Here is a 27,187-nt window from a genome sequence, read left to right as displayed (position 1 = left end):
GATGTTGTTCCATGTTATTGCCCGAGGGGCTGATACGAGTGATTGTGAGATAGCCCGAGGGGCTAAATCTGTTGCTACTTTGCCCGAGGGGCTGGTTTTATGTGTTTATCTTTTCTCACTGCTTTTCATTTACTAGCTTAACTGTTAAAAGATGTTTTAAAGAAGCTTATTCTGAACTCAGGTGTTTTTATAAGATTGCACTGTTTTATTGCATTATATTGGTTTTACACTGCCTCCTTATAGCATTTTGTTGTGGTTTACGTGTTTTCTTATCTCTCAGTTGTTTTTACTTTTATTACTCAATGAGTTGGCGTACTCACATTACTCCCTGCACCATGTGTGCAGATTCAGGAGCCTCAGGTCCTGCCAACGAGGGTTGATTACTTCTATTAGCCTATTCAGTGTCCACTAGGTAGCTGCTCGGCGTTCACAGCCCAATATTTCTCCTCCCTGTCTATATTTTCATTTGTACTGGAATTGTAGTAGACTATGTAGACTCTTCATACTCTTAGATGGATATTTTAGATGCTCATGACCGGTGACACCCCGATGTCGAGCTGTGTTTATTTCCGCAAATGTTCTATTATACTCTATTTTAGGATTTATCGCTTATTAATGACTTATTTATGAAATAATATAACTGTTGATTGGATTGGGGATTTGTGTCGGCTGGCCTTGTCTTCACGAGAGGCACCATCACGACTGGGTCCGGTTGGGGTCGTGACATGTGTGTGCCTATTTGTTGGGAATACGTACGTATGAGGTGACGAGAGTCCATACGTAGCTACTATTATGCTATTGTCTGGGTGGTTTAGGACCCGTATCGTGCTTTATTGAAATGTTTGCGCTCTTACTTGCTAATTCAATTACTTAAGTCATCGAAACTTGATAAAAGAAGTATAAAAGGTAAATTCACTTACTCGAAAGATTTAATGGAATAGTTGACTGTAAATGTGAAATTGTGTTTTCCTTTAAAAATAAATTGCTATTTGTGGATCGGGCCGAATGCCTCGCTAGTAAATAGATGCATCTACGGATCCCGCTATTTGACCCTTCGGTAGTGCACAATTAATATTATGTTAGATCGGAACGTACGACCTCAGCATGATTTGCGCATGACTTGATTGACTGTTTTGGGGTTATTTATGATTGATGTGGCCTCATTGGCCGGAGATATGAATTATTAATAATATGAAAATAAATTTGGAAATCTCCTATTAACAAAAGAATGTTTTACCTGCTTCACGTTATTGAGTTTATAGTCGTCTTATGGAAACCATGATTTATCATACTAACGATATATTATTGTTGGCCATAGTAAGGGTCGGAGTCGACCTCTCGTCACTACTTTTTTGAGATTAGACTGGATACTTATTGGGTACGCGCTATTTTCGTACTCATATTACACTTGCTGTACATTTTATTGTACAGGCACATGTATGTCTAATGGCCTTGTAGATGCAACATTGTGATTGATACGGGGACTTAGGTGAGTTGTATCTTATGTACGATTCGAAGCCAGCAGAGTCTCCTTTAAAGTATTTGTATTTTATTTTCTGTCCATATTTGAAATCCGGACAGTTATATTATTTTATTTTATTTCCTAGTAAATACTCGTGCACTTGTCACACCGGGTTCTGGGAATAATTATGGGATATTTGGTATTGAAATTGGAAAACATTATTATTATTCCTTAAAGTTCATCTTTTACTAGTTAAATTGAAGGAAATTTATAATTTCAGAAATATAAAAATGAGAATTTAATTAACTATTTAGTGTTGGCTTGCCTGACAGTGGTGTCCGGCGCCATCACGACCTTTAACGAATTTTGGGTCGTGACAACAAAGTTAAATCCATCTTTAAGAAATTATGGTTTGTATAATGAGATTCCAAATAAAGAGGGTCGTCAGTAAACTAAAATTGACGGGTTCACGCTTGATGACATTACCCATGCCCAAGCATAGATATATGTTTTATTTAATTCTGCTACCATAACTCCATACCGCGAGTAAGTATCAATAATATTTTTCGTTATAATTAGTTATTAAGTTATAATAATTATAATTTCTTTTATTAAGTTTTTATTTATTTTACTTTTGTAGTGAGCATATAAAAGAAATCAAGAAGCAAAATTCTCGTCTAGACATGATGTGGATTGAATTCACAATGAAAAATTTCACATATGATTTAGAAAACATATAATTGTGAGCCAACTAAAATGCTTTTACACGCACACACACTATATACAATATCAATTTTTAATTAGTTCTTGCTTATTTATAATTGATAGGTTGAGAAGATACATATGGCAGGTGAGCAAATACCAGAAGAAATTCAAAATCTAGCTATTGGTCCCTCAAAGGAAGCAAAAAGGATGAACGAATATAAAAGTAATAGAGTTAGATACCTAACAAAGTCTCGTGATGCAAAGCTAAAAACACAAAATAGTGGAGTTATGGTAAAGGTTGCCACTCAGAGCTATGCAAGCGCAAGAGACAGAAATCTCATATTAGCAGAAGTCACCTTTTATGGAATTCTCACGGACATAATTCAGTTGTATTATATCGCAAACCTCAAGTTTATTCTATTTGGATGCGAATGGGTGGACAATAACAAGGGGCTTATTGTGGAAGATGATTATGGATTTACTCTTATTAATTTTTCTCATCTACTCTACAAAAGGAAGCACCCGTCAAATGAACCTTTCATCCTTTCTTCTCAAGTTCAACATGTGTTTTATGTCAATCATCCAATGGCAAAAGAATGACAGATTGTAGTTGAAATTAAACCAAGAGGTTTGTATAATTTAGGTGAAAACAAACCAGCAAATGAGCAAATGGAAGAGCACATGGAATTGTGGCCCGAACAACAGCTGGATTATACTGTATTTGAAAATGAAGAGGATATTGAATGGGTTAGAGAAGGTGTGTCAGGAATAGAAATTCACCTACTTACTTTGGAAAGTAATGAGACATATGATAAAGAAGACGATATATCTTAGTTACTTTTATTATTTTTGTCAAGATTGTTATTGAACATATATAGATCATTGAGTTGGAGATTTCTTACTATGCTTTTTAGTTGTTCAAATCTCATATGTGCATGTGTCTTTTTGTTTGGCTTATTAGTTTGATATTATTTTATACTTTTGGATAGTAGAAAATATTTTTCAATTTTACAGGAACTACAGTTTTTGAGCAACTTTGTTGTGATGGCAAGAAAAAGACAGAAATTCTAGTCAAGAAATGTTTCTGCTTGATTTTTCGGAGCAACAAGAAGAACAAATAGGAGGTGCGGCGATGCCTCAACCACCTCAAAACTGGCCCCAAAATGAAGGACAAGCTATCCGATCTGGAAAATCAAGAAATGATTTACATCAAATAGAAAATTCTCTAGGTACTTATTCTGTATAATATCTTATCTTTCTTGAATAGTTACATTTCGTGTATTTGTACACTTTTTCATAGGCATCCTCTTTTTTATATTTGGTTATTGCAGACTCTAGTGCTAGTGAAGAGTAATCTAAGCGACCTAGGGGTCCTACTATGATGCACTCAGGATGGGGAAAAGATGGTGGCATTTTACATGTTGAGTTCAATGATCTTAGCCAAGCTATTGGGCTTGATGCAACTAGATTGAGTTCAAAACTTGGTGTGTCATAGCACGAAATGGAATTTTAGTTCCCTTAAATCATCAAGATTGGAGGCTTGTGCCTAAACTATACAAGAATAGGATATGGGCTCATATTAAGGTGCTTGGAAAAATAAAGAAAAATGTTATATACTAAGATGCTTATTGATATTATGCTTTTATATATGTGTTATATGTTGATGTTTGCAGGAAAATACTGATGCAACTGAGGATATGCGGCGTATGTTGATGACATCGGTTGGATCTAAATGGAAAGAATGGAAGCATGAAGCAAAAATGATCGGTTATGAGCCATACAACAATGATATTGAGCGCTTAGATAAACGTCCAGATAGGGGAGAAGAAGACCAATGGCATGCATTAGTTCATTATTGGAGCTCTAATGAAGGAAATGTATTCTCCAAGCATCAAACATCTTCTTCTCTTGCTCTTAGCACATTTCGTATGCGGATCATTGATTGCTGCTAACTCCACACTACTAAAAAGTAGGAAGAGAGGGTCGCAATAACTTTTACCCGATATGAGGGTCGGGATCGATTTCCACAGGGAGCTAGGAATGGAGTGGAGTATCTATCTAGACTACAGTTGTGTAATTATTTCAAATGTCACTTCCATACATTTTTGGGTTTTTGATTATAAACTACTATTATCAAACTATTAATTGAAACTAGATTATGCTATGAGATAATTGATAAGTTGTCTCTAATGGGAAGAAGGGCATTAGGGTCGTGACATTACCTAGGTGGCTAATTGACGGGTAGATGTTACTAAGATTCTATTGACATAATTGGGGCTTATGCTATAACCGTTGCACAATTTTACCCACTCTTACACCTCTCGATAGAGAGAGTGATTTTGCCCAATTGACTCTCTCGAGACCAAATGGGTAGGCAAATTAGCTCAAGTAACTAGGGTTCAAGTTAGGTAATTACTCTTTCGAGGTTTAACCCTTTAATTTGGACTATCAATTCTCTTGAGTGCATCTCAATTCCTTGTTGGGTCAATTTTGGAGACTTAGGCTCTCTTTCTCAAGAAGCCAAGTCAACTTAGCTCAAACCAGTGTTTGCAACTACCAATTCATAGATTAAAACATAAAATTGAATCAAATAACAAACACCCATAGTCAATCTAACAATAGATGGCAACACCCATCTATTACCCACACTAGGGTTGAGCCACAACCCTAGCCAATGGGTTTAGCTACTCATGCTTGAAGGAGAAAATAGAGAAATAGATGAAGAACAAGGCATATTAATTAAATGCTAAATTAAAATACAAGAATCTATCGTTAATTTGAAGCTAAGATGCCAAAAATGGCTACAGATGAGGATCCCACGAGCGCAGCTCAGTTCTAGATATATCATATAACCTAAAAAATGGTAAAATATTCTATTTATACAAGGCTGGGAAAACTGGACAAAAATACCTCTGTGGGGTCAGTGCGGGCTGCATAAAATGGACCGCGGCCGCACTAGGCTCTTGGACTTCAATTCTAGGCTCTCTGAACTTGGGCTCCACGGACCGCGACCGCGGAGGCAGCTGGTGCGGTCCGCACAATAATGACCGCGCACCGCATGGCTTGAACTTTGGCATTTTTCATCTCTCTGAATCTCTCTTCCGCGGACCGCACAAAAAGGTAGTGCGGACGCGGAACCTTCACCGTGGACTGTGCAACGTGTACTGCGGCCGCATTGCCTGAAGCCCAGTTTTGCCATCTCTCTGAATCACCTAGTGGGGCCGCATTCAACTTTGTGCGGTCCGCACTAGGCTTGTTTGCCCTCAGGTTACTTTGTCTTTGATACTTGAGCAGGTTTCACTCCTTTTGAGCCGATCTTTGACATTTCGTCACTTTGTCGATCAAACCTACAATCAAGCATAACTTATGAGCCTTTTGGGACTATTTTGTAACAATTTATAATCAAAGCATAGGCAAGAAGGAGCATGAAACTCATTAAAATCCCTACTTATCAACTCCCCCAAACTTAAGCCTTTGATTGTCCTCAAGCAAACAAAATAAGACCCACCCCTTAAGGGAAAATCCAAGTATTTCCAACTATCCTAAAGTAACCTCAACAAACATCAATTGGGACTAATAATTGCCCTCAATACGAATGAATCATTAACAACATTTAAACTTTGAAAAACTATGGATCAAGTGTGACACAAGAGCATCAAGAGTTGACTCATTACATCAAAGAACTCTCTCAATTACTTTGGTCATTGTGGAACACAAACTCACACATCCTCAACTCTCCCTAAGCAAACCTCACCTTTTAGACTATTAGCACACAAACCGAGGTTAATGGGAATTCACTCATCTTTCTCAAGGAAAGGCCACAAGTCTGGTTCTAAGTACCATATGCTTGCCGCTCATGTAAGTATCCACTAATGTAAGCGTCATTCAACTCAAGATCATATAGGGCTTTTGAGGAGTCAATGTGAAGGCTTTTGGTTCAGGGTAGGAAAAGTTTTTGGTGTAAATGGGTTCCATCTTCCCTTAAGCACTTCTTTTGATTCATTTGGCAAAATTCTTTTGACTCTTTGAGTATCTCACTTCTTTTAAGGGGTTAGAGAGGCATAATGTCACTCTTTCTTATGCATTTCAAAGTGTTTCTCCTTTTTCAACTTTTTCTACACCTTTTTCTCTTTTGTTTTTCTTGAATCCCTTTTTATTCTTTTTCACATTGGGCTTTCTTTTTGTCTTTTTTCTTTTCTTTTCTTTTTCATTGCCTTTTTTTTTGCTTTTGTACCTTTTACCACTTTGTTCCCTTTCCCGTCTCTCCCTCCAAACTTAGAGTTTTGCCATTGATCAAGGAAATATCAGGTGCCAAGATATTTTAGAACGGGTATAGACTTATAGTATTGATTCTTGAAAGAAAAAGGTTTAAGGTTGAAAAGGGTTAACTAGGAATTATATCATTGGTGGGCTATTGAATTGTTCAACTATCATTTGGATCAAGGAGAGCCTATAATCACTTCACAAGCCAAATTTCACTCAAGATTTCGCCTCAACAGACATTCAGGGCAGTTCTAGACCATTGGCTCGGGACTTGGACTCACAATTCGATTTCTAACCACACAAGCTCAAGTATTGCTAAAGACATAGAGTCGGGGGCCGACAACAACCTTAGACACGATTGAGCACACAATAGTCCCGAAAGACCACATGATGATTGTTTGGTCAACACAAGAGTCTCAAGGTCTTTCACCATCCTAAATACAACAACTTGTCTTTGACCATGGGATCAAAAGAAAATGTGTTACGCCCAAGTGAAGCTTTGCTTGAGGTACCCTTAACTACAAGCTACCAAAAATAAAAAAACAAAAATGGACTCAAACCCTTAAGAAGGTTGTCACACCCTCCATCACCAGGAAGAGCCACCCGGTTCACACAATACTCCACCTTTGGAAAGAACCGTGAAATTAAGAAAACCAAAGGCTTATTGAAAGCGCCAAAAATGAAACAAGAAGCTGCGAGCCAATATAAGAAGCTAAAAATGAAATTGTTTTACGAAAATAAAAAATAGAATGATTATGTACAATAGGGGATTTGAATATACAACGGGGGATGAATATATACAATAGTGTAACTCTATATACAGACCAAATGAAAGATAAAAAAGTGCAATAAAAGTAACTAAATGTTACACCCCAAGTTTTCATACGTGAGAGTACGTCGTAAGTCATTGATAAAAGCTCGGAAATGAGATTATATTTGGAAGAAAATAAAGTAAGTTAATCATGTTACCTTGGAGGTTACAAATATTTAAGATCATGAATAAAGAGTACCAAGAGGGTTGGAAATCTTAGAAGCTAAACCAATTGAAGAAAATAAGTTTTATCGAAAGTCGACAAGTTTTGAATATTATAACATGTACTTTGGGGTAAGACTAGGGTTATTAACATGATAAGGAGGTTATTCTATGAGTTATTTTAGTCGTATGATATTCATTTTCTACATTTTGAAGGCAAGCAAGTTGTGGAACAAGAGTTGGCAAAGGTCATCACAAGTTACATTCATAAATTTGCTGAAATTTAGGTCAAATGTATCTGAGGATTTCTCCAAATATTCTTAGAATCATGGGGTTTTATACCTTCCAAATTGAAGGTCTACGAGTCTAGTTTCTAACGCATTAAACCGTTTGTCAATACGACATCGGAGTAGAGAGATATTCGCGTTTTCGCGAGACCGCGCAAGAAGCTCCCAATGGGACCCACTTAGGCGGTGGTTGACCTACTTCAATTTATAAACGATTTGGACGCCTATTTTTGCTCATTTTTCAACTAAAATTCGTCTCCAAACTTCTCCTAACCCTCCTAAACATATACTACAAGGGTTTGAAGTGATTCCAAAGTGATTACACCATATTTCAACATCAAAACTTAGTTCTAGTGAAGAACAACACCTCTTTGAGGTTGTGTTGTCATTGAGGATTGTTGTGGGCTGTATTTGGATGAAATTCCAAGTTGTTGCTGCTGTCTAAGGTGAGTATAACAGCCTACTAATTGTGCTTAATTTTGTTTGTATGTTGGTTAAGTTGCTAGGATGATAAACTACAAGATAATACTTGGATTAGCTTAAGTCACTTCTATGGCGTTGTATTGCTATTAAGGGTTGTTGTAAACTGAATATAACTTGGATTTTGACTTGAAGTTACTGTATAAGGTATGTATATTGTGATCTTTCTTGTTCCTAAGGTTATATTGATGTTGATTAAGTTAAATGGATGGGCTAGACATGAACTAGTGAATAAAGTTGCTAATTGAGGATAGTTGAAGTTGTGGATTATTTTTGTTGTTATAAATATATGGTTTAAGGCTGGAATCATTGATTAATGACTTCATTATCATTTTATGTTGAAGTAAGAAGTCTATAAGGATTGATAAGGGGTATACGGATTCCAATCGGAGCTAACCGCTCGTCGTAATGTAGTTGTGACTTGTTGTTGTTATATGGTGTCTTGATATTGATAATTATGTATTGATGGATTGCTCTGGTCATTGTTGTTTGTATATGGTATTGGAGGAGGCCCTTGTTACAAGGGAGATGCTGCCAAAATTTACGTAACCGAGCTACTAGCTTAAGTTATAGACTTAGCCTTTGCTAAGCAGTGATTTTGAATCTCCTTATACTATGATAGATTGAGTTGACTTGTTTGAAGAGTTGCTTGGAAGTGATTAAGGACTCAACGGGTTTAAGGTATGTTAAGGTACTTTCTTCTTTCTTTTGGCATGATCTAAAGTGAAATGAATACGCTACTTCATAACGGATCTACTCCTAGCAACTAAGGTTGTCCATGTTGTTCTTTCCTTATAAAATTATTCTAAACAAGTGTGTATGATCCTTAAATCCTACTAAGGTTCATATTGATGGTAGGGATGTCCATAATGTTCTTAAGTTACTCCAAAAGGTTTAGAATGTGATTCCATGAGTCGAGCATGCATTGTGTATATGTATCTATTTTACTCTATCGAGCCGCGCTATAGTCGGCCGGGTACGGCACATATTGTGCAACCACTGATCAGTTGGGTTTACCAAGCTCCACGTGGCCGAGTACGATTCTACCGAACCTAATGATGGTCGGGTACGCTTTTACCGAGTCCTCTTTGAGGCCGAGTACGATATGATGATGATGATGCCCACAGAGGCGAATGTTTTTAAATTTTTTATGTATATATGTGTATTATGCATTTCATATCATAGCCCCTAGAGGCACTCAGATGTTACAGGTTGTATCTCCTCTATCTCTCTCTTTACATTACTGTTCTTGTTTATGCTTTCCTGCCTAACATACTCGGTACTTTATTTGTACTAACGTCCCTTTTATCTGGGGACGCTGCGTTTCATTCCCGCAGGTCCCGATTGATAGGTTGACAGTCCTCCTAGTAGGCTATCAGCTCAGCGAAGGTGTTGGTGCACTCCACTTGCTCCAGAGTTGCCTATTTGGTAAGTATACTTTGGATATGTATTGATTGGTATGGCGGGGCCCTGTCCCGACCTTTATGATTTTATGTACTCTTAGAGGCTTGTAGACACATGTCAGGTGTATGGATAATCATATGGCCTTGTCGGCCTATGTTTCGAGTTTACAAATGGTCATGTCGGCCTTATAGGCCCATATGTCACATATATTAGTTTGTATATCATGTTGGGTCTTCATATGTTGAGTATTCCCTTATGTTTTATTCTTGTTATCTCATGACGGGTTTTCTGGCTCATTTACTCATGATAACATGTTAAGAAAGATATGTTACGTTGGTACTCGGTTGAGTAAGGCACGGGGTGCCCGTTGCGGCCCTTCGATTTGGGTCGTGACAGAAGTGGTATTAGAGCAGTTCTGTCTTAGGGAGTCTACAACCCGTGTCTAGTAGAGTCTTGTTTATGGGTGTGTTGTGCACCACACTTATAAGTAGGAGGCTACAAGGCATTTAGGTCTGTCACTCTTTCTTCTTACTCAAGATCGTGCAGTAGAGCTCAGTTGTAAGAATTCAAACTCCTAAATTCGACTTTAGTCGTAATACAACGATACCTACATCCACAAAGATAGTTGGTAAGAGACTGCATGTGGATGTGGAAGGGTTGAGTCAGAGGAACTCGATTTCACATCATGCTTATGATGAGTAAATATGAGGTCTTCAACAGATCATGTGTGTACTAAGATGTGTATGCTTCTTAATAAGGAGTCTTAAGGCACGAATATCTATTCACGAATATGGTGAAAATCTATGAGGAATTCAGAATCTAGATACAAGTTTTAACAAGTAAAAGAAGTAAGGTGAAGAGGGGTACGAGTCACCCAGATAATGAAGATTATCAATATTTTCAAATTAGGCAGAGAAATATAAGCATTTTGGTACCTTCATCAATGACAGAGGTAAGTACAATTGGCCACACCCATCTCAGTTATGTTCTATAGGAGCTAACAAATATTATTTAAGAGAAAGATGGGATATCAAGATCCAGTTGGAGTTAGAGTAACCCAAAAATTATGGATAGGTTGTTATCATTAACTAACGTTTCCGAAAGATGGTGCAAATATGGTAATAGATCTCCTTCTAAGACACCCAGATGGTGAACTCTAGAGTAGTACAATCAGATACGAATACTGGAATATTCAAAAATTTCAGAAGATAGGCAGTGGGATCCTAGAAGGGACAAATATTTACCTTAGTATGACTCTAGCCCCGAGTAAAAAAAAGAATGTTAGGCATTCCCAAGAGCCAGTGAGATGAAGCTAGGGGAGCTTATAGGGAAAGAACCTTTTGTTGAAGTTTTCAGAATAAAGTGATAGACAAAAGAAATATTATCCGGAGAATAAGAAGAAAATAAATGAAGCATCATGAGTAAGATATGATATATGGGTGATAACAGTAAATCCAAATATGACACGATGATAGATTCTATAGTCAAGTGAAGGAAAATACAAGAGGTGACAAGCCTTAAGGCAATAAAAGAGTATAAGCCATAAAGTCATATTCTTATTTCGAGAAATGAGTTGGTGACTTCAACGTGATTACCAGGAGGAAAGGTTAGACCCCAGAGTAATAAAAATCAGTATGGGCTGGTGAACAAGATAAAACCGAACATGAATTAGGGACCGGAGGATTTGATAATGGTCGACATCGTGAGAATTTCAAAGATCGTGCTCCAACAATAATAGAATAGACAACAGACGAATAACCTTTAAAGGTTATTTAGGAAGTCGCTTACCTAAAGCAAGCACTCTGAGCAGAGTTAATCTTAAGGGACTAAGTGTGCCAGTTACCGTAGGTGTCACCTTCGTGCGTAAGAAATTTAGTTATCTCTGGTACAGAAGGTTACCATAAGGTGATTAAGGTTCATTGATAATGTGAAAAGACGCCAAAGATGAAGAGGTAAAACAACTATAGGTAGATCGTCGTAGTACTAAATCTTAGTACTCCCCTGAAGGGGGGAATATGGTGTGATATGATATTAAGTCGGAGTTAAGCGGTTCAGTTAACTATGGAATGGTAAAGGTAGAATGTGGTAAAAAGGAGAAAGGGATGATGTTGCATTTATTCAGTTCCTGCAGATATGTTGCGACTCTAGAACATTATACAAGCACGACACCGGGGAGTGGCAGTAAAGGTTTCTGGCCAGGATGTTATTGATAAATAAGTGTGAATGGACACTTGATACATCAGGAGCTAGTGGAGGGAGATAAGTTAAGACAAAGGATATATCCGAGAGATAAGTTAAGACAAAGGATATATCCCAAGAGGGATTATGCAGAATATATATATATATATATATATATGAGAATGGACCAACGAGTAATTAGTAGTTGATTCAGGAAGAGCCCAGTTATGGCTAGACAAGAGGTCACAGATAAATCAATAGATCATGCAAGATAAATGTAGTGAACCGCAGCATAGTGAATTCAGTCTCGCAGATACGAGATCGCAATCATTTGAAAAAATTTCAGATAGGAGTTGAGGCAATTAAAGGTACCATTTTTAAGGTTTATAAAAATAAGAGAGAGTGCCACTAAGGAGACAATAAAAATTTGAGCTTAGAAGTAACCCTACGAGCACAAAGGCATAAATTTATGTAACTAAGGATTATTATGGGCGAGTAAGAATAACGAAAATTACCTTCGGGTGTACGATATATCAAGCTCGCAACTTTACAAGAGCCAGAAGGTCTCCCTAAGTACTACAATGAAAGACTAGCTGAGGAAATAAGGAAGAAGGTTTCCACCTAAGCATAGTGAGCTAAAGAGTAAATTATCCTGTAACAACAGTCTCACTACAATATTGTATACACTCCATAAGAAAGTGGCACCTATCATGGCTAATGAATGGTAAAAAAAATGACATCAAAGGTGATGTTTGAGATCATATGAGGTACAGGAAATTATAGTATTCGTGGGCAAAAAGACAAGCCAAGTATTCATGCAACAAGTGATAGAACGACCAGCAAAAGTAATTGCTTACATTTAAGGACAACTGAGAAGGCACGAAAGGAAATTTATGATGCTAGAAAGTTAAAGGAAGGTTGCGGGTAGTATAAATAGATCGGTGTAGGTCCTAAGGTAAAGTATTGTAGAGCAACAAGGTTTTAGGTAGATAGGAGTAAGGATATGAAAAAGTGAGTGAGAAAGTGACGAGAATATGTATGTCCTCGGGATTAAACCCACAAAACAAGGGAGCTGATGATTTCCATATGTAATAAAAAGCTCGGTACAGCCTGAATGAACACAGAGGAGTCTGAGACTAGGTGCATTTAGAAGAGATGGAATGCTGCTTTGGCGGTTGAATAAGGGTGTAATTGTGATAGATAAGAGGATGATTCTTAGGCCTTTGATTGAGTAATGATTTAACGAGAAAGGGATTTCATTAATTGCACGGGATATAGTATTATCCCTAGGTGGATCAGGAAAATCACTTCATATGTTCCCCGATAAGATTTGAGCCCTAGTGACAGTGTGTTACGTAAGAGGTTGCAAGTTATCAGTGATAGATTATAGATCAACATTAAGGTGAATAAACAATAGATGGGTACAAGTTCCAAAGTTCGAGATGAGATTTGTTTGTTATTCTTAGATGAATAATAATGAGGAAGCACTAAAGGACGTAGATTTATACATATAGGATAAGCAGCGAGAGAGTAACCTGGAGTTGGGTAGCAAACCTCGGTAATAATAAACCGAAGTAAGTTTTATGGTATAGTATAACCTACCTAGATGTAGTAAATACATAAGGATAGATATACAAGGCTATGAAACAAGAGATAAAAATAGTCTTAAGTTCGATAAAGTACCAAGCGAAAGACATCAGTACACCTATAGATGCCTAGAGGGACAGCTTGTCATAATTCTATATATGTTCATAAAGTGAGGCTTAGAGATTGGCTAAAAGATGGAGGAAAAAGAGAATATGAAGTCGCTAGGCGCTCATACAAGGACACAGTCGTACATACTGCATGACATAAGGTATCAAATGTTACGATGTTGGAAGAATTCCAACCACATGTCATGGTGTGACAAAGAGGCCTAAAAGGGGGGAATGCCCAAGCATTTGAATTTATTCACAAAACAATTGCTTAGATGGAAAGATGAGCATTAAAGTATTTGTAAGAGCCATAGTTTATGAAACTGATAAGCGCATCAGTCAACATTCGAGGACGAATGTTCCAAAGGGGGAATGATGTTACACCCCAAGTTTTCATACGTGAGAGTACGTCGTAAGTCATTGATGTAAGCTCGGAAATGAGATTATATTTGGAAGCAAATAAAGTAAGTTAATCATGTTACCTTGGAGGTTACAAATATTTAAGATCATGAATAACGAGTACCAAGAGGGTTGGAAATCTTAGAAGCTAAACTAATTGAAGAAAATAAGTTTCGTCGAAAGTCGACAAATTTCGAATGTTATAACATGTACTTTGGGGGTGAGACTAGGGTTATTAACATGATAAAGAGGTTATTATATGAGTTATTTTAGTCGTATGATATTCATTTTCTACATTTTGAAGGCAAGCAAGTTGTGGAACAAGAGTTGGCAAAGGTCACCACAAGTTACATTCATAAATTTGCTGAAATTTAGGTCAAATATATCTGAGAATTTCTCCACATATACTTGGAATCATGGGGTGTTCTACCTACCAAATTGAAGGTCTGTGAGTCTTGTTTCTAACACATAAAACCGTTCGTCAATGTGACATCGGAGTAGAGAGATATTCGCGTTTTCGCGAGACCGCGCAAGTAGCTCCCAATGGGACCCACTTAGGCGGTGGTTGACCTACTTCAATTTATAAACGATTTTGAAGCCTATTTTTGCTCATTTATCAACTAAAATTCATCTCCAAACTTCTCCTAACCCTCCTAAACATATACCACAAGGGTTTGAAGTGATTCCAAAGTGATTACACCATATTTCAACATCAAAACTTAGTTCTAGTGAAGAACAACACCTCTTTGAGGTTGTGTTGTCATTGAGGATTGTTGTGGGCTGTATTTGGATGAAATTCCAAGTTGTTGCTGCTTTCTAAGGTGAGTATAACAGCCTACTAATTGTGCTTAATCTTGCTTGTATGTTGGTTAAGTTATTAGGATGATAAACTACAAGAAAATACTTGGATTAGCTTAAGTCACTTCTATGGCGTTGTATTGCTATTAACGGTTGTTGTAAACTGAATATAACTTGGATTATGACTTGAAGTTACTGTATAAGGTATGTATATTGTGATCTTTCTTGTTCCAAAGGTTATCTTGATGTTGATTAAGTTAAATGGATGGGCTAGACATGAACTAGTGAATAAAGTTGCTAATTGAGGATAGTTGAAGTTGTGGATTATTTTCGTTATTATAAATATATGGTTTAAGGCTGGAATCATTGATTAATGACTTCATTATCATATTAATGATACTTTTATGTTGAAGTAAGAAGTCTATAAGGATTGATAAGGGGTATACGGATTCCAATCTGAGCTAACCGCTCGTCGTAATGTAGTTGTGACTTGTTGTTGTTATATGGTGTCTTGATATTGATAATTATGTATTGATGGATTGCTCTGGTCATTGTTGTTTGTATATGGTATTGGAGGAGGCCCTTGTTACAAGGGATATGCTGCCAAAATTTACGTAAACGAGCTACTAGCTTAAGTTATAGACTTAGCCTTTGCTAAGCACTGATTTTGAATCTCCTTATACTATGATAGATTGAGTTGACTTGTTTGAAGAGTTGCTTGGAAGTGATTAAGGACTCAACGGGTTTAAGGTATGGTAAGGCACTTTCTTCTTTCTTTTGGCATGATCTAAAGTGAAATGAATACGCTACTTCATAACGGATCTACTCCTAGCAACTAAGGTTGTCCATATTGTTCTTTCCTTATAAAATTATTCTAAACAAGTTTGTATGATCCTTAAATCCTACTAAGGTTCATATTGATGGTAGGGATGTCCATAATGTTCTTAAGTCACTCCAAAAGGTTTAGAATGTGATTCTATGAGTCGAGCATGCATTATGTATATGTATCTATTTTACTCTACCTAGCCGCGCTATAGTCGGCCGGGTACAACACATATTGTGCAACCACTGATCAGTTGGGTTTACCGAGCTCCACGTGGCCGAGTACGATTCTACCGAACCTTATGATGGTCGGGTATACTTTTACAGAGTCCTCTTTGAGGCCGGGTACGATATGATGATGATGATGCCCACAAAGGCAAATGTTTTTAAATTTTTTATGTATATATATGTATTATGCATTTCATATCATAGCCCCTAGAGGTACTCAGATGTTACAGGTTGTATCTCCTCTATCTCTCTCTTTACATTACTGTTCTTGTTTATGCTTTCCTGGCTAACATACTTGGTACTTTATTCGTACTGACGTCCCTTTTGCTAGGGGATGCTGCGTTTCATTCCCGCAGGTCCCGATTGATAGATTGATAGTCCTCCTAGTAGGCTATCAACTCAACTAAGGTGTTGGTGCACTCCACTTGCTCCGAAGTTGCCTATTTGGTCAGTATACTTTGGATATGTATTGATTTGTATGGCGGGGCCCTATCCCGACCTTTATGATTTTATGTACTCTTTAAGGCTTGTAGACACATGTCAGGTGTATGGATAATCATATGGCCTTGTCGGCCTATGTTTCGAGTTTACAAATGGTCATGTCGGCCTTATAGGCCCATATGTCACATATATTAGTTTGTATATCATGTTGGGTCTTCATATGTTGAGTATTCCCTTATGTTTTATTCTTGTTATCTCATGACGGGTTTTCTAGCTCATTTAATCATGATAACATGTTAAGAAAGATATGTTATGTTGGTACTCGGTTGAGTAAGGCACCGGGTGCCCGTCGCGGCCCTTCGGTTTGGGTCGTGACACTAAACGTAAAATTATATACAGACCAAAGATGAAAATCAAGAAGACATAAAATGTAATAATATATACAGTCATCCAAAAATTTAGGGTGCACCCCCTCAAATAAAAGCTGGCATTGTCCCCAATGCCAACTAAATAAATAAGCACCAAAAAGTATAAGGAAAGATTGTGGGGATTCCCTAAGCCGTGTCTGTCTATATGGGATCATCAGTGGTCCCCGGGACCTCTGTATGCACGAGAACCTCTGACTAGTTCCCGGTCTCCTACTGCTCAGCTGCTGGGACTAGGGCCTGGACCTGGACGGGCTGAATATCAGGAACATCCTATGGCTGACTGGAGGAAGCCTCCAGTGGGTCCGCCAGCTGGATGATCGCCTCATCTGCATTAGGGAGCTTCCTATTCTTCTTTGGAAGCCTCGGTGTCTGCTCCTGCTATGGCTCTACTGCTGGAGCTGGATCCTCAAATAGCAAATCTAAAGGCAGCTGGTCTGACTTCAGTTTGTCCACATCCGCTCTAAGCTCCTTCACAGACTCCCTGGAAGCCCGTGTTTTGTGCAGCTTCTTGTGCTCCCTAGCAAGCTCCTTTAGGGACTTGCCATGTGAATCCACTGCCTTAGCCAAGGCACCCTGAGTACTGATGATCCTTTCCTGGTTCTCCAGGATCTTCTTCAATGTATCCTCAATTGACTGTGGAATTTGTGCTGGCTGCGGTGCCGACTGAGCCGCAATGGTAGAATTCAAGGTGGACAACTTGGATGATGCAGCTGACGTCCAGTTGTTCAAGATATGAAGTGTCTGTCTTAGCTGGTGGGAAGTGATAGGATGGGCCCGGGAAGATGGAATCCCCAGGCCAGCTGAAGTAGAGGGACCAACAGTAGTGGAAGGTCTGGGAGGCATGTCAACAACTATGGAGGCAGGCTCAGTGGAGGGCTCTACCGCAACCGACTTTTCAGACTGGCCAGTCGGGGCAGGGGCAGGCGGCTTGTAATTCTTGTCCTTGGGGTTGTCTGACCCCTTTAAACTATATCACAAAAACGGAGCCACAGGTTTGACCTTAATGTCAAAAGGTCTCTTCTTCACCTCCAGGTCCTAGAAATACAACCAAAAGCTAAATCAAAGATAGATTCATGAAATATAACAAAAAATGAGTAGAGAACACTTACCCCAATTCATAGTTGGGAAAAGGGTAGTTCCGGTCATGCTCAACCCCCACTAAAAAAATGATGCGGGACATCACATTGCTCACGTTGATAGGGTATCCCACCATAATAGATGCAATAAGAACAGCCGAGCAAGTGGAATAGTCTGATCATGGGTAGTGGGGTCAAGCCGACTGTACACAAAAGTCAACCACCCCCTAGCCTCAAAGTTAAAGGTCCTCCGAAGGATTTTGGCCCCTGCTATCAACCACTCTGGAAGAGTACCCAGGATTGACAGGTATGAAGCTAACCACAGACGAACCTCCTCGCCCATTGCCAACTTTTCATTGTAAAGGGACTCATCTTCTTCATTGAAACCCAGGTATTCATTTAGTGCCTTCCCTGTAAATGCCACATTTTTGTTTCGCACTTTGGTCACTTTAGTTCCCTTCAAGATGTGGGCTACATTACTATAGAACTCCTTGACCATGTGCTCATTCGCCTTCACACAATTATCCCGAAAATGCTCCCAACTCACTCAAGCTCAAAACTGTCTATGCATATTAAGGTGTAGGGGCAGCAGGTCTCTGTCAATAAAACTCCTCTCAAGAATCAACTTCCGTAGTGGCCACCATTCCCTAAACTTGTGGCATGCCACCTGGCTAACAAATCTATTCTCCCAGACTGCGGGATTTATAGTCCGGTCAACACCCCCAACCTGAGGCACACCACCCCCAGGTACCTCCTCATCTCTCTCATCACCTACGCCTACACCCTCCCCGGATAATGAAGCTATGGGGGAGGTGGAGTACTCGCCACTGCCGGCTGCTGAGCCCTCAGACGATTTAGTGGAGACATGATCTGCTTCTTGGGCAGTAGGTGTGGGTGGAGGAGTATCATCAGTCAATCTCATTCTCCTGGGCCAGTCAGGGACATATTTGGGCACAAAATCAGAGGAAATATCCTAGGAAGGCATGTACTCACTCCCCGACTGGTCACAAGCTCTATTAGCAGCTTTAATTGCTTTCCGCATCCTTTTAATACTTTCTCTCACTTGGGGAGTGCGTCGAATCATATTCTTGCCCTTGCCTCCCCGAGAGGAATCACCTCAGCTGTGTTGTTTTGCGCCTTAACCTCTTTGTTTGACCATTGTCTGCAAGCACAAATATCTAGCTTTGTTAGTATCAGCACAAACAGTGAATCAGTTGTGGAAAATGAATTGAAGAACAGAAGCCCAAAAGTTACAGAAAATGTTGCAGACACAGTGCATCGCGGATCGCACATCGCACAAAAAGGAGTGCGGCCGCACTGGGGGCACCGCGGTCCGCATTGTGGAAAGTTCTAAAAATCCACTTCTCTGAATCTAACCATCGCGGCCCATATAAAGTAGCATCGCAGCCATGGTGGGCCAGCACGGACCGTACAAAATGTAGTGCGTCCGCGCTGGGCAACATGCCTATCTTTTTGAACATAAGCACCGCGGTCTGCACAAAGTGGTACAACAGACCGCACAAGAGCACCACGGACCGCACAACAGGGACCGCAGTCCGCGGAGGGTGCTTAGTCAAGACACTGAGGTAGGGTTCATGGGTTTTGCCTTTTTGTTTGAGTTTTCACCTAACTTTGTCCCTACTCAATTTACCGAGTTAATAATACTCCTCAGGCAAACAAAACTTAACAGTTAAACTAAACTAACATCAAAATTGAAGAATTACAGGGGGGGATTACACAGTTAATAGAAAAGGACATAAAATGAAATTAAATAATTAAAATAGCAAGAAGTGGTTGAATTGTTGCCAGATATTGAGAAGAGTGAAGAAACACAATGCAAACAAGCTAGCACGAAGAAGAGGGAAGATGAATAGTAATTTTTAGGTCTCTAAGAATCAATTTTTCCAAAAGGGTAACCGGTGACCCCTGTGGTCTCTTTATAGAAAAACATATGGGACCCAGTCTTACCTACCAGCGCGGCCGCACAAAACGGACCGCGGACCGTGCTGGGTTTGTTCAGAAGAAGCTTGAGAAGGTAACCTCCGCGGTCCGCACAAAACAGACCACGATCGCGGAGGTCCACCGCGGTCCGCACTAAATGGAATGCGTCCGCGGTGGTAAATTTCAGAGAGTTCCTCACTTGGTTCATACCAGTGCGGGCCGCACAAAGTGCAATGTGGCCGCACTGGCAACTTCAGAGACTATTCAATTTGTTCATCATGTTTTGCACTGTATCAACACAATCCCTGCAACATCTCACAACCAATTGGTCCCAAAAATAAAACCTAAACTACAAAGAAAATCAAGGAAAACAAGAAGAAAAAGACATGGGTTGCCTCCCAAGAAGCGCCTGATTTAACGTCGCAGCACGATGCATGTTACCATTACATCACTTTAGATGAAGAAGCGCCACCATGTGGCTGTCATCAAACTTCCCAAGGTAATTCTTGACTCGGTGCCATTAACTCTGAAAACTTCACCATTTTTGTTCCTTAGATCAAGAGCACCAAATGGGGTCACAATCACCACTTCAAATGGCCCATCCACTTTGACTTGAGCTTATCCGGAAACAGACATAACCGGGAATTGAACAAGAGAACCATATCTCCAACCTTGAACTCCTTACCCCGAGCATATTTGTCTTGAAGGTACTTTATTTTGTCCTTATACAAGGATGCACTTGAGTAGGCATGGAATCTAAACTCATGGAGCTCATTGAGTTGTTCAACACGAAGATTTACAACAACATCCCATTCCAATTCAACTTCCTCAAAGCCTACATGGCCTTGTTCTCTAAACCGGAAGATGACAAGCTTTTCCAAACACCAACCGATACAGAGACATACCAATCGGAGTTTTGTAAGCCGTTCGATAAGCCCATAGAGCGTCATCCAACTTTTCGACCAATCGGTCCTATTGGCATTGACAGTTTTTGACAAGATGCTCTTAATTTATCAGTTGGAGACTTCCACTTGACTACTAGCATGAGGATGATAGAGGGTAGAAACCTTATGATTGACACCGTACTTCGAAAGCAATGTGTCGAAAGCCTTGTTGCAAAAGTGAGACCCCCATCACTGATAATCGCACAAGGAGTGTCAAACCCTGTGAAGATGCTCTTTTTATGAAATGCCACAACACTCCGGGCTTCATTGTTAGGCAAAGCCATGACTTCAACCCATTTCGAGACATAATCAACCGCCACGAGAATGTAAGTGTTCCCACAAGAGATAACAAATGGACCCATGAAATTGATGCCCCAAACATCAAAGATATCCACTTCTAGAATTGTATTGAGAAGCATCTTATCCCTTTTTGAAATTTTGCCCGCTCTTTGGCATTCGTCACATCTCTTGACAAAATCGCCCGCATCTTTGAACAAGGTCGGCCAATAGAATCCACAACTAAGCACTTTCGAGGCGATCCTCACCCCACCATGATGGCCACCATAGGGTGAAGAATGACAAGCCTCTAAGATACTCAATTGTTCTTCCTCCGGAACATATCTACGAATCACACCATTCGTGCAAATCTTGAACAGGTATGGCGCATCCCAATAGAAATCCAAACTATCCCGCTTGAGCTTCGTCCTTTGGTTAGAAGAGAGCTCATACGGGATTATTCCGGTCACAAGGTAATTGGCAACATCGTCAAACCATGGCCTTCATTGACACCACAAGGAGTTGTTCGTCGGGAAATGAATCATTGATCTCAAGGCTATCACAAGGCCTCCCCTACTCATCCAAACGGGACAAGTGGTCCGCCACTTGATTCTCACTACCTTTCCGGTCCACAATTTCTAGATCAAACTCTTGGAGTAGTAGCACCCATCTAATCAATCTTGCCTTGGAGTCTTTCTTTGTCATTAAGTACCTAAGGGTGGCATGATCGGTGTGAACTATAACTTTGGCCCCCATAAGGTAAGGTCAAAACTTTTCCATAGCAAACACAATATCCAACAACTCTTTCTCGGTGACTATATAGTTCCTTTGAGCCTCATTCATGGTCTTGCTTGCGTAGTGCACCGGATGAAATATCTTGTTGATCCTTTGGCCCAAAACAGCCCCAACCGCAACATCACTAGCATCACACATGAGCTCGAAATGCAAGCTCCAATTTGGTGTGGTAATGATGGGGGTAGAAGTCAACTTGAACTTGAGATGCTCGAATGCTTGCATACAACTCTCATCGAACAAGAACTTCGCATCTTTCTCTAGCAACTTGCACAAAGGGTGTACCACCTTAGAAAAATCATTTATGAACCTCCGGTAAAAACCTATGTGCCCAAGAAAACTCCTCACCCCTTTGATAGAAGTAGGGGTAGGAAGCCTCGAAATCACCTCTATCTTGGATTTATCCACTTCAATTCCTTGCTTCGAGATTTTGTGACCCAAAACTATACCCTCTTCTACCATGAAATGATACTTTTCCCAATTGAGAACAAGGTTGGTGTCATCACACCGGACCAATACTCTATCCAAATTTTTCAGACACTCATCAAAAGAATCCCCAACCATGCTGAAATCACCCATGAAAACCTCCAAGATATCTTCCACCATGTCGGTGAAAATAGCCATCATGCAACGTTGGAAGGTCGCCGGAGCATTACACAATCCGAACGACATTCGAGAGAAAGCGAATGTGCCATAAGGACATGTAAAAGTTGTCTTCTCTTGGTCCTCTGGGCAATTAAAATTTGATTGTACCCTGAGTAACCATCCAAAAAGCAATTGAAAGCACGCCCCACAAGACGATCTAGCATTTGGTCAAGGAATGGCAATGGGAAATGATCTTTTCGGGTCACCTTGTTTAGCTTCCAATAATCCATACATACTCTCCACCAGGTGACCGTGCGAGTAGGAATGAGTTCATTGTTGTCATTGGTCACCACAGTCATACCACCCTTCTTTGGCACACATTGCACCGTTGAAGTCCAAGAACTGTCAGAAATAGAATAAACCACACCGGCGTCTAACCACTTGATAACCTCTTTCTTCACCACTTCTTGCATCGCCTCATTTAATATTCTTTGATGCTCCAAGGAAGGATTTGCATCCTCCTCCAAGATGATTTTGTGCATGCAAAATGCGGGGCTTATTCCCTGAATGTCAGTTAGAGTCCATCCAATTGCCCTTTTTCGCTTTTGAAGCACTGCCAAAGTGGCCTCAACCTGCATGTTAGTAAGGCAAGAAGAAAGAATAACTGGTAAAGTAGAACTTGAGCCTAAGAATTCATACCTGAGGTGTGGAGGAAGTGGTTTCAACTCCAACACCGATGGCTCCTCAATTGATGGCTTTGTTGGTGGAGTTTTCCGATTTTCAAGATCCAAAGATAATTTTCTTGGCTCATAAGAATAAGAGCCCATCCCATGTAGGGCATTCACGCACTCCACTCTACTAGCATCATCATTGACATCCATGCTTAAGAGCACTGCTTCAAGAGGATATTCCACATTGATCATATCACTGGTGTCATCCACAATCACAGTTGTGACAAGGTCTACAAATGAGCACACCTCGGTGCTATTGGGTTGCTTCATAGATTTGCAAACGTGGAAAATGACCTTTTCATCTCCCACTCGGAAAGTGAGCTCACCCGCTTCAACATCAACCAATGCCTTCCCCGTTGCAAGGAAAGGTCTACCCAAGATAATAGGAACCTCGTAGTCCACTTCATAATCTAAAATAACAAAGTCGGCTGGCAATATGAATTTGTCCACCCAGACATGCACATCATCAATAATGCCCAAAGGTCGCTTCATCGATCGATCTGCCATTTGAAGTCTCATTGAAGTTGGCCTAGGTTGCCCGATAACCAAAGCCGAGTAGGGCATCAAATTGATACTAGCTCCCAAGTCACAAAGAGCTTTGGCAAAATCCGCACTCCCAATGGTGCAAGGAATGGTGAAAGAACCGGGATCTTCAAGCTTCGGGGCCATTGAATGCACTATAGCACTAACTTGGTGAGTCATCTTTATAGTTTTACAGTCCATAGAATGCTTCTTTGTAACCAAGTCTTTCATGAATTTTGCATAACCTGGCATTTGTTCAAGTGCCTCCACCAGAGGCACATTAATAGATAAGCTCTTCATCTTGTCAATGAACTTTTTAAACTGATTATCATTATTCTGCTTCGCGAGCTTTGAGGATAAGGTGGAGGTGGTCTTGGCAAAGGAGCCTTGGTTTTTGGCACAACCAGCTCCGACATGTCAATTATGTGATCCCTACACGGGTTCACATCATTTTGGGTTTCCACCTCGACTTCTTGAATATCAATCCTCACTTCATTGTTCATATTTTCATCAACCACATCTTCAACTACCAAAGGGACTTCGTCATCTTGCAACTCAACATCATCATCCATGACTTGTTTTTGCTTAGAGGTATTAACATCACCGCCTCTCCCACTTCTTGTTGTGATCGTCATAACATGATTGTTCCCACCCTTTGGGTTCACTACCATATCACTTGGTAGAGCACCATTTGGGCGAGTATTCAATGACTGAGAGATTTGGCCTAATTGCACCTCCAAGTTTCGGATAGAGGTGTTATGAGAAGCTAACTGTGCATCTGAATCCACATTCCTCTTCATCATCTACTCGAACATCATTTCAATTCTACCCATATCATTACTAGAAGAACTAGGACCTTGAGAAGGGAAAGGGAGTGGATTGTTCGGTTGTTGGTACATTGGGGGCCTTTGAAATCCTTGCCCCCGGATGCCTTGGTTTCCATTGTTGTTCCACCCACCTTGATTGTTTTTGTTGCCCCATTTGTTTTTATTTCCATTTCAATTGTCTTGGTTGTTGTTCTGATTACCCCAATTGTTGTTTTGGTTGTTGTTCCAATTGCCACCACTTTGTTGTTGATTGCACCAATTTCCTTGGGGTCGCCATTGTTGGTTTGAAAAGTTGCCTCTATTGCCTTGAAAGTTGTTAACATATTGTACTCTTCACTTTGGTCATCATAACCATCATTTTGACACCCATCATATTCATCAACAAATTGCTCAGAATTTCCTTGATTTTGTTGCCTCTTTTGCCTTCTCTTGTTGACAAGTATACTAACACCCTCCATGGCATTCATTTGGCGAGGATTCTGAACTTGTTGCATCTATGCCTTAGCCAATTGATTCATCGTAGTAGTAAGCTCAGCTATCGCTTGCCCGTGATCATGTAATTCCTTGTGCAAATGGATAACTGTAGGGTCACCTTGAGGCACATTTGCTCTACTCTGCCATGCTGAAGAAGTGTCCGCCATTTCATCAAGTACATCACATGCCCCTCATAAGAAAGCTTCATAAAATTGCCCCCAGCCAATTGGTTAACAATGCATTGATTTGTAGTATTTATGCCCTGGTAGAAAGTTTGTTGGATCATGGCCTCGGTCATATCATTATTTGGGCACTCCTTCACCATCGTTCTATACCGCTCCCAAATCTCATGCAAAGGTTCCATTGGCTCTTGCTTGAAGGCTAATATTTCATCTCGAAGTGCCGCCATATGACTAGGAGAGAAGAATTTGGCAATAAACTTATCCGCCAACTCATCCCAAGTTGTGATGGAATGGTTGGGGAGTCTCTCGAGCCAATCCAATGCCTTTCCCTGAAGTGAGAACGGGAAAAGTCTCAATCTCAACGCATCCTCAGATACATTCATATGTTTGCTCCCCTGACATGTATCTACGAACCCCTTGAGATGTTTGGAGGAATTTTGATTTGCAGAGCCCGTGAAGTACCCACGCTGCTCAAGTAAGGTCAACATCACATTGGTTATCGGAACATTGCCCGCCCAGATTCGGGGTGGGATAATAGAACCTGCGTAGCCTTGGTTCGGTAATACTCTGGGAGCCACTCTTAGAGGAATCGGGGGAGGGTCTGGAATATTGTCAATTGGATTAGAATTGGCATTCCAGCCTCTCCGTTGACCTTGAGGTGCAAGAGGCACCTCATCTTGCTCAAGATCATCTACCTCCTCCACCGCTATCACGTTTCCAAGAGGATCATTACCGTTGTTTAAATCCATGTTGGTACCTGAGTAATGACACAAACAAGTAAGTAATAAAGAAGGAAAGAAGAACAATACACGAAACTAACTAAATAGATAACCAAAGTCGTTAGCTCCCCGGCACAGCGCCAAAAAGTGATTGCTGCCAACTCCACACTACTAAAAAGTAGGAAGAGAGGGTCGCAATAGCTTTTACCCGATATGAGGGTCGGGATAGATTTCCACAGAGAGCTAGGAATGGAGTCGAGTATCTATCTAGACTAGAGTTGTGTAATTGTTCCAGATGTCACTTCCATACATTTTTTGGGTTTTTGATTATAAACTACTATTATCAAACTATTAATTGAAACTAGATTATGCTACGAGATAATTGCTAAGTTGTATCTAATGGGAAGAAAGACACTAGGGTCGTGACATTACCTAGGTGGCTAATTGACGGGTAGCTGTTACTAAGGTTCGATTGACATAATTGGGGCTTATGCTATAATCGTTGCACAATTTTACCCACTCTCACACCTCTCGGTAGAGAGAGTGGTTTTGCCCAATTGACTCTCTTGAGACAAAATGGATAGGCAAATTAGCTCAAGCAACTAGGGTTCAAGTTAGGTAATTACTCTCTCGAGGTTTAATCCTTTAATTAGGACTATCAATTCTCTTGAGTCTATCCTAGTTCCTTGTTGGGTCAATTTTGGAGACTTAGGCTCTTTTTCTCAAGAAGAGCCAAGTCAACTTACCACAACCAGTGTTCGCAACCACCAATTCATAGATTAAACCATAAAATTGTCCCAAATAACAAACACCCATAGTCAATCTAACAATAGATGGCAACACCTATCAATTATCCACACTAGAGTTGAGTCACAACCCTAGCTAATGGGTTTAGCTACTCATGCTTGAAGGAGAAAATAGAGAAATAGATGAAGAACAAGCATATTAATTAAATGTAAATTTAAATACAAGAATCTATCGTTAATTTGAAGCTAAGATGCCAAAAATGGATACAGATGAGAATCCCAGGAGCGCAGCTCAGTTCTAGATATATCAGATAACCTAAAAATGGTAAAATGTTCTATTTATACTAGGCTGGAAAAACTGGACAAAAATAACCCTGCGGGGTCAGTGCGGGCTGCATAAAATGGACTGCGGCCGCACTAGGCTCTTGGACCTCAATTCTGGGCTCTCTAAACTTGGGCTCCGCTGACCGCGACTGCGGAGGCAGCTGGAGCGGTCCGCACAATCATGACCGCGGACCGCATTGCTTGAACTTTGGCATTTTTCATCTCTCTGAATCTCTCTTCCGCAGACCGCACAAAAAGGTAGTGTGGCCACTGAACCTTCACCGCGGATCGCGCAATGTGCATTGTGGTTGCGTTGCCTGAATCCTGGTTTTGCCATCTCTCTGAATCACCTAGTGCGGCCGCATTCGACTTTGTGCGGTCCGCACTAGGCTTGTTTGCCCTCAGGTTATTTTGTCTTTGATACTTGAGCAGGTTTCACTCCTTTTGAGCCGATCTTTGACATTTCGTCACTTTGTCGATCAAACC

The 27,187-nt window shown here is 40.2% G+C and overlaps 1 pseudogene; it reads left to right on the top strand.

Moving 5' to 3' along the window:
• Positions 1–2,836: 2,836 nt before the first annotated feature.
• LOC142176062 (uncharacterized) overlaps positions 2,837–27,187 on the top strand; it is a 42,732-nt pseudogene continuing 18,381 nt past the window's right edge.

This window comes from Nicotiana tabacum, chromosome 22 (assembly GCF_000715075.1).
Source record: "Nicotiana tabacum cultivar K326 chromosome 22, ASM71507v2, whole genome shotgun sequence".
Classification (NCBI taxonomy): Eukaryota; Viridiplantae; Streptophyta; class Magnoliopsida; order Solanales; family Solanaceae; genus Nicotiana; species Nicotiana tabacum.
This window is presented reverse-complemented; position numbering and strand designations above follow the sequence as displayed.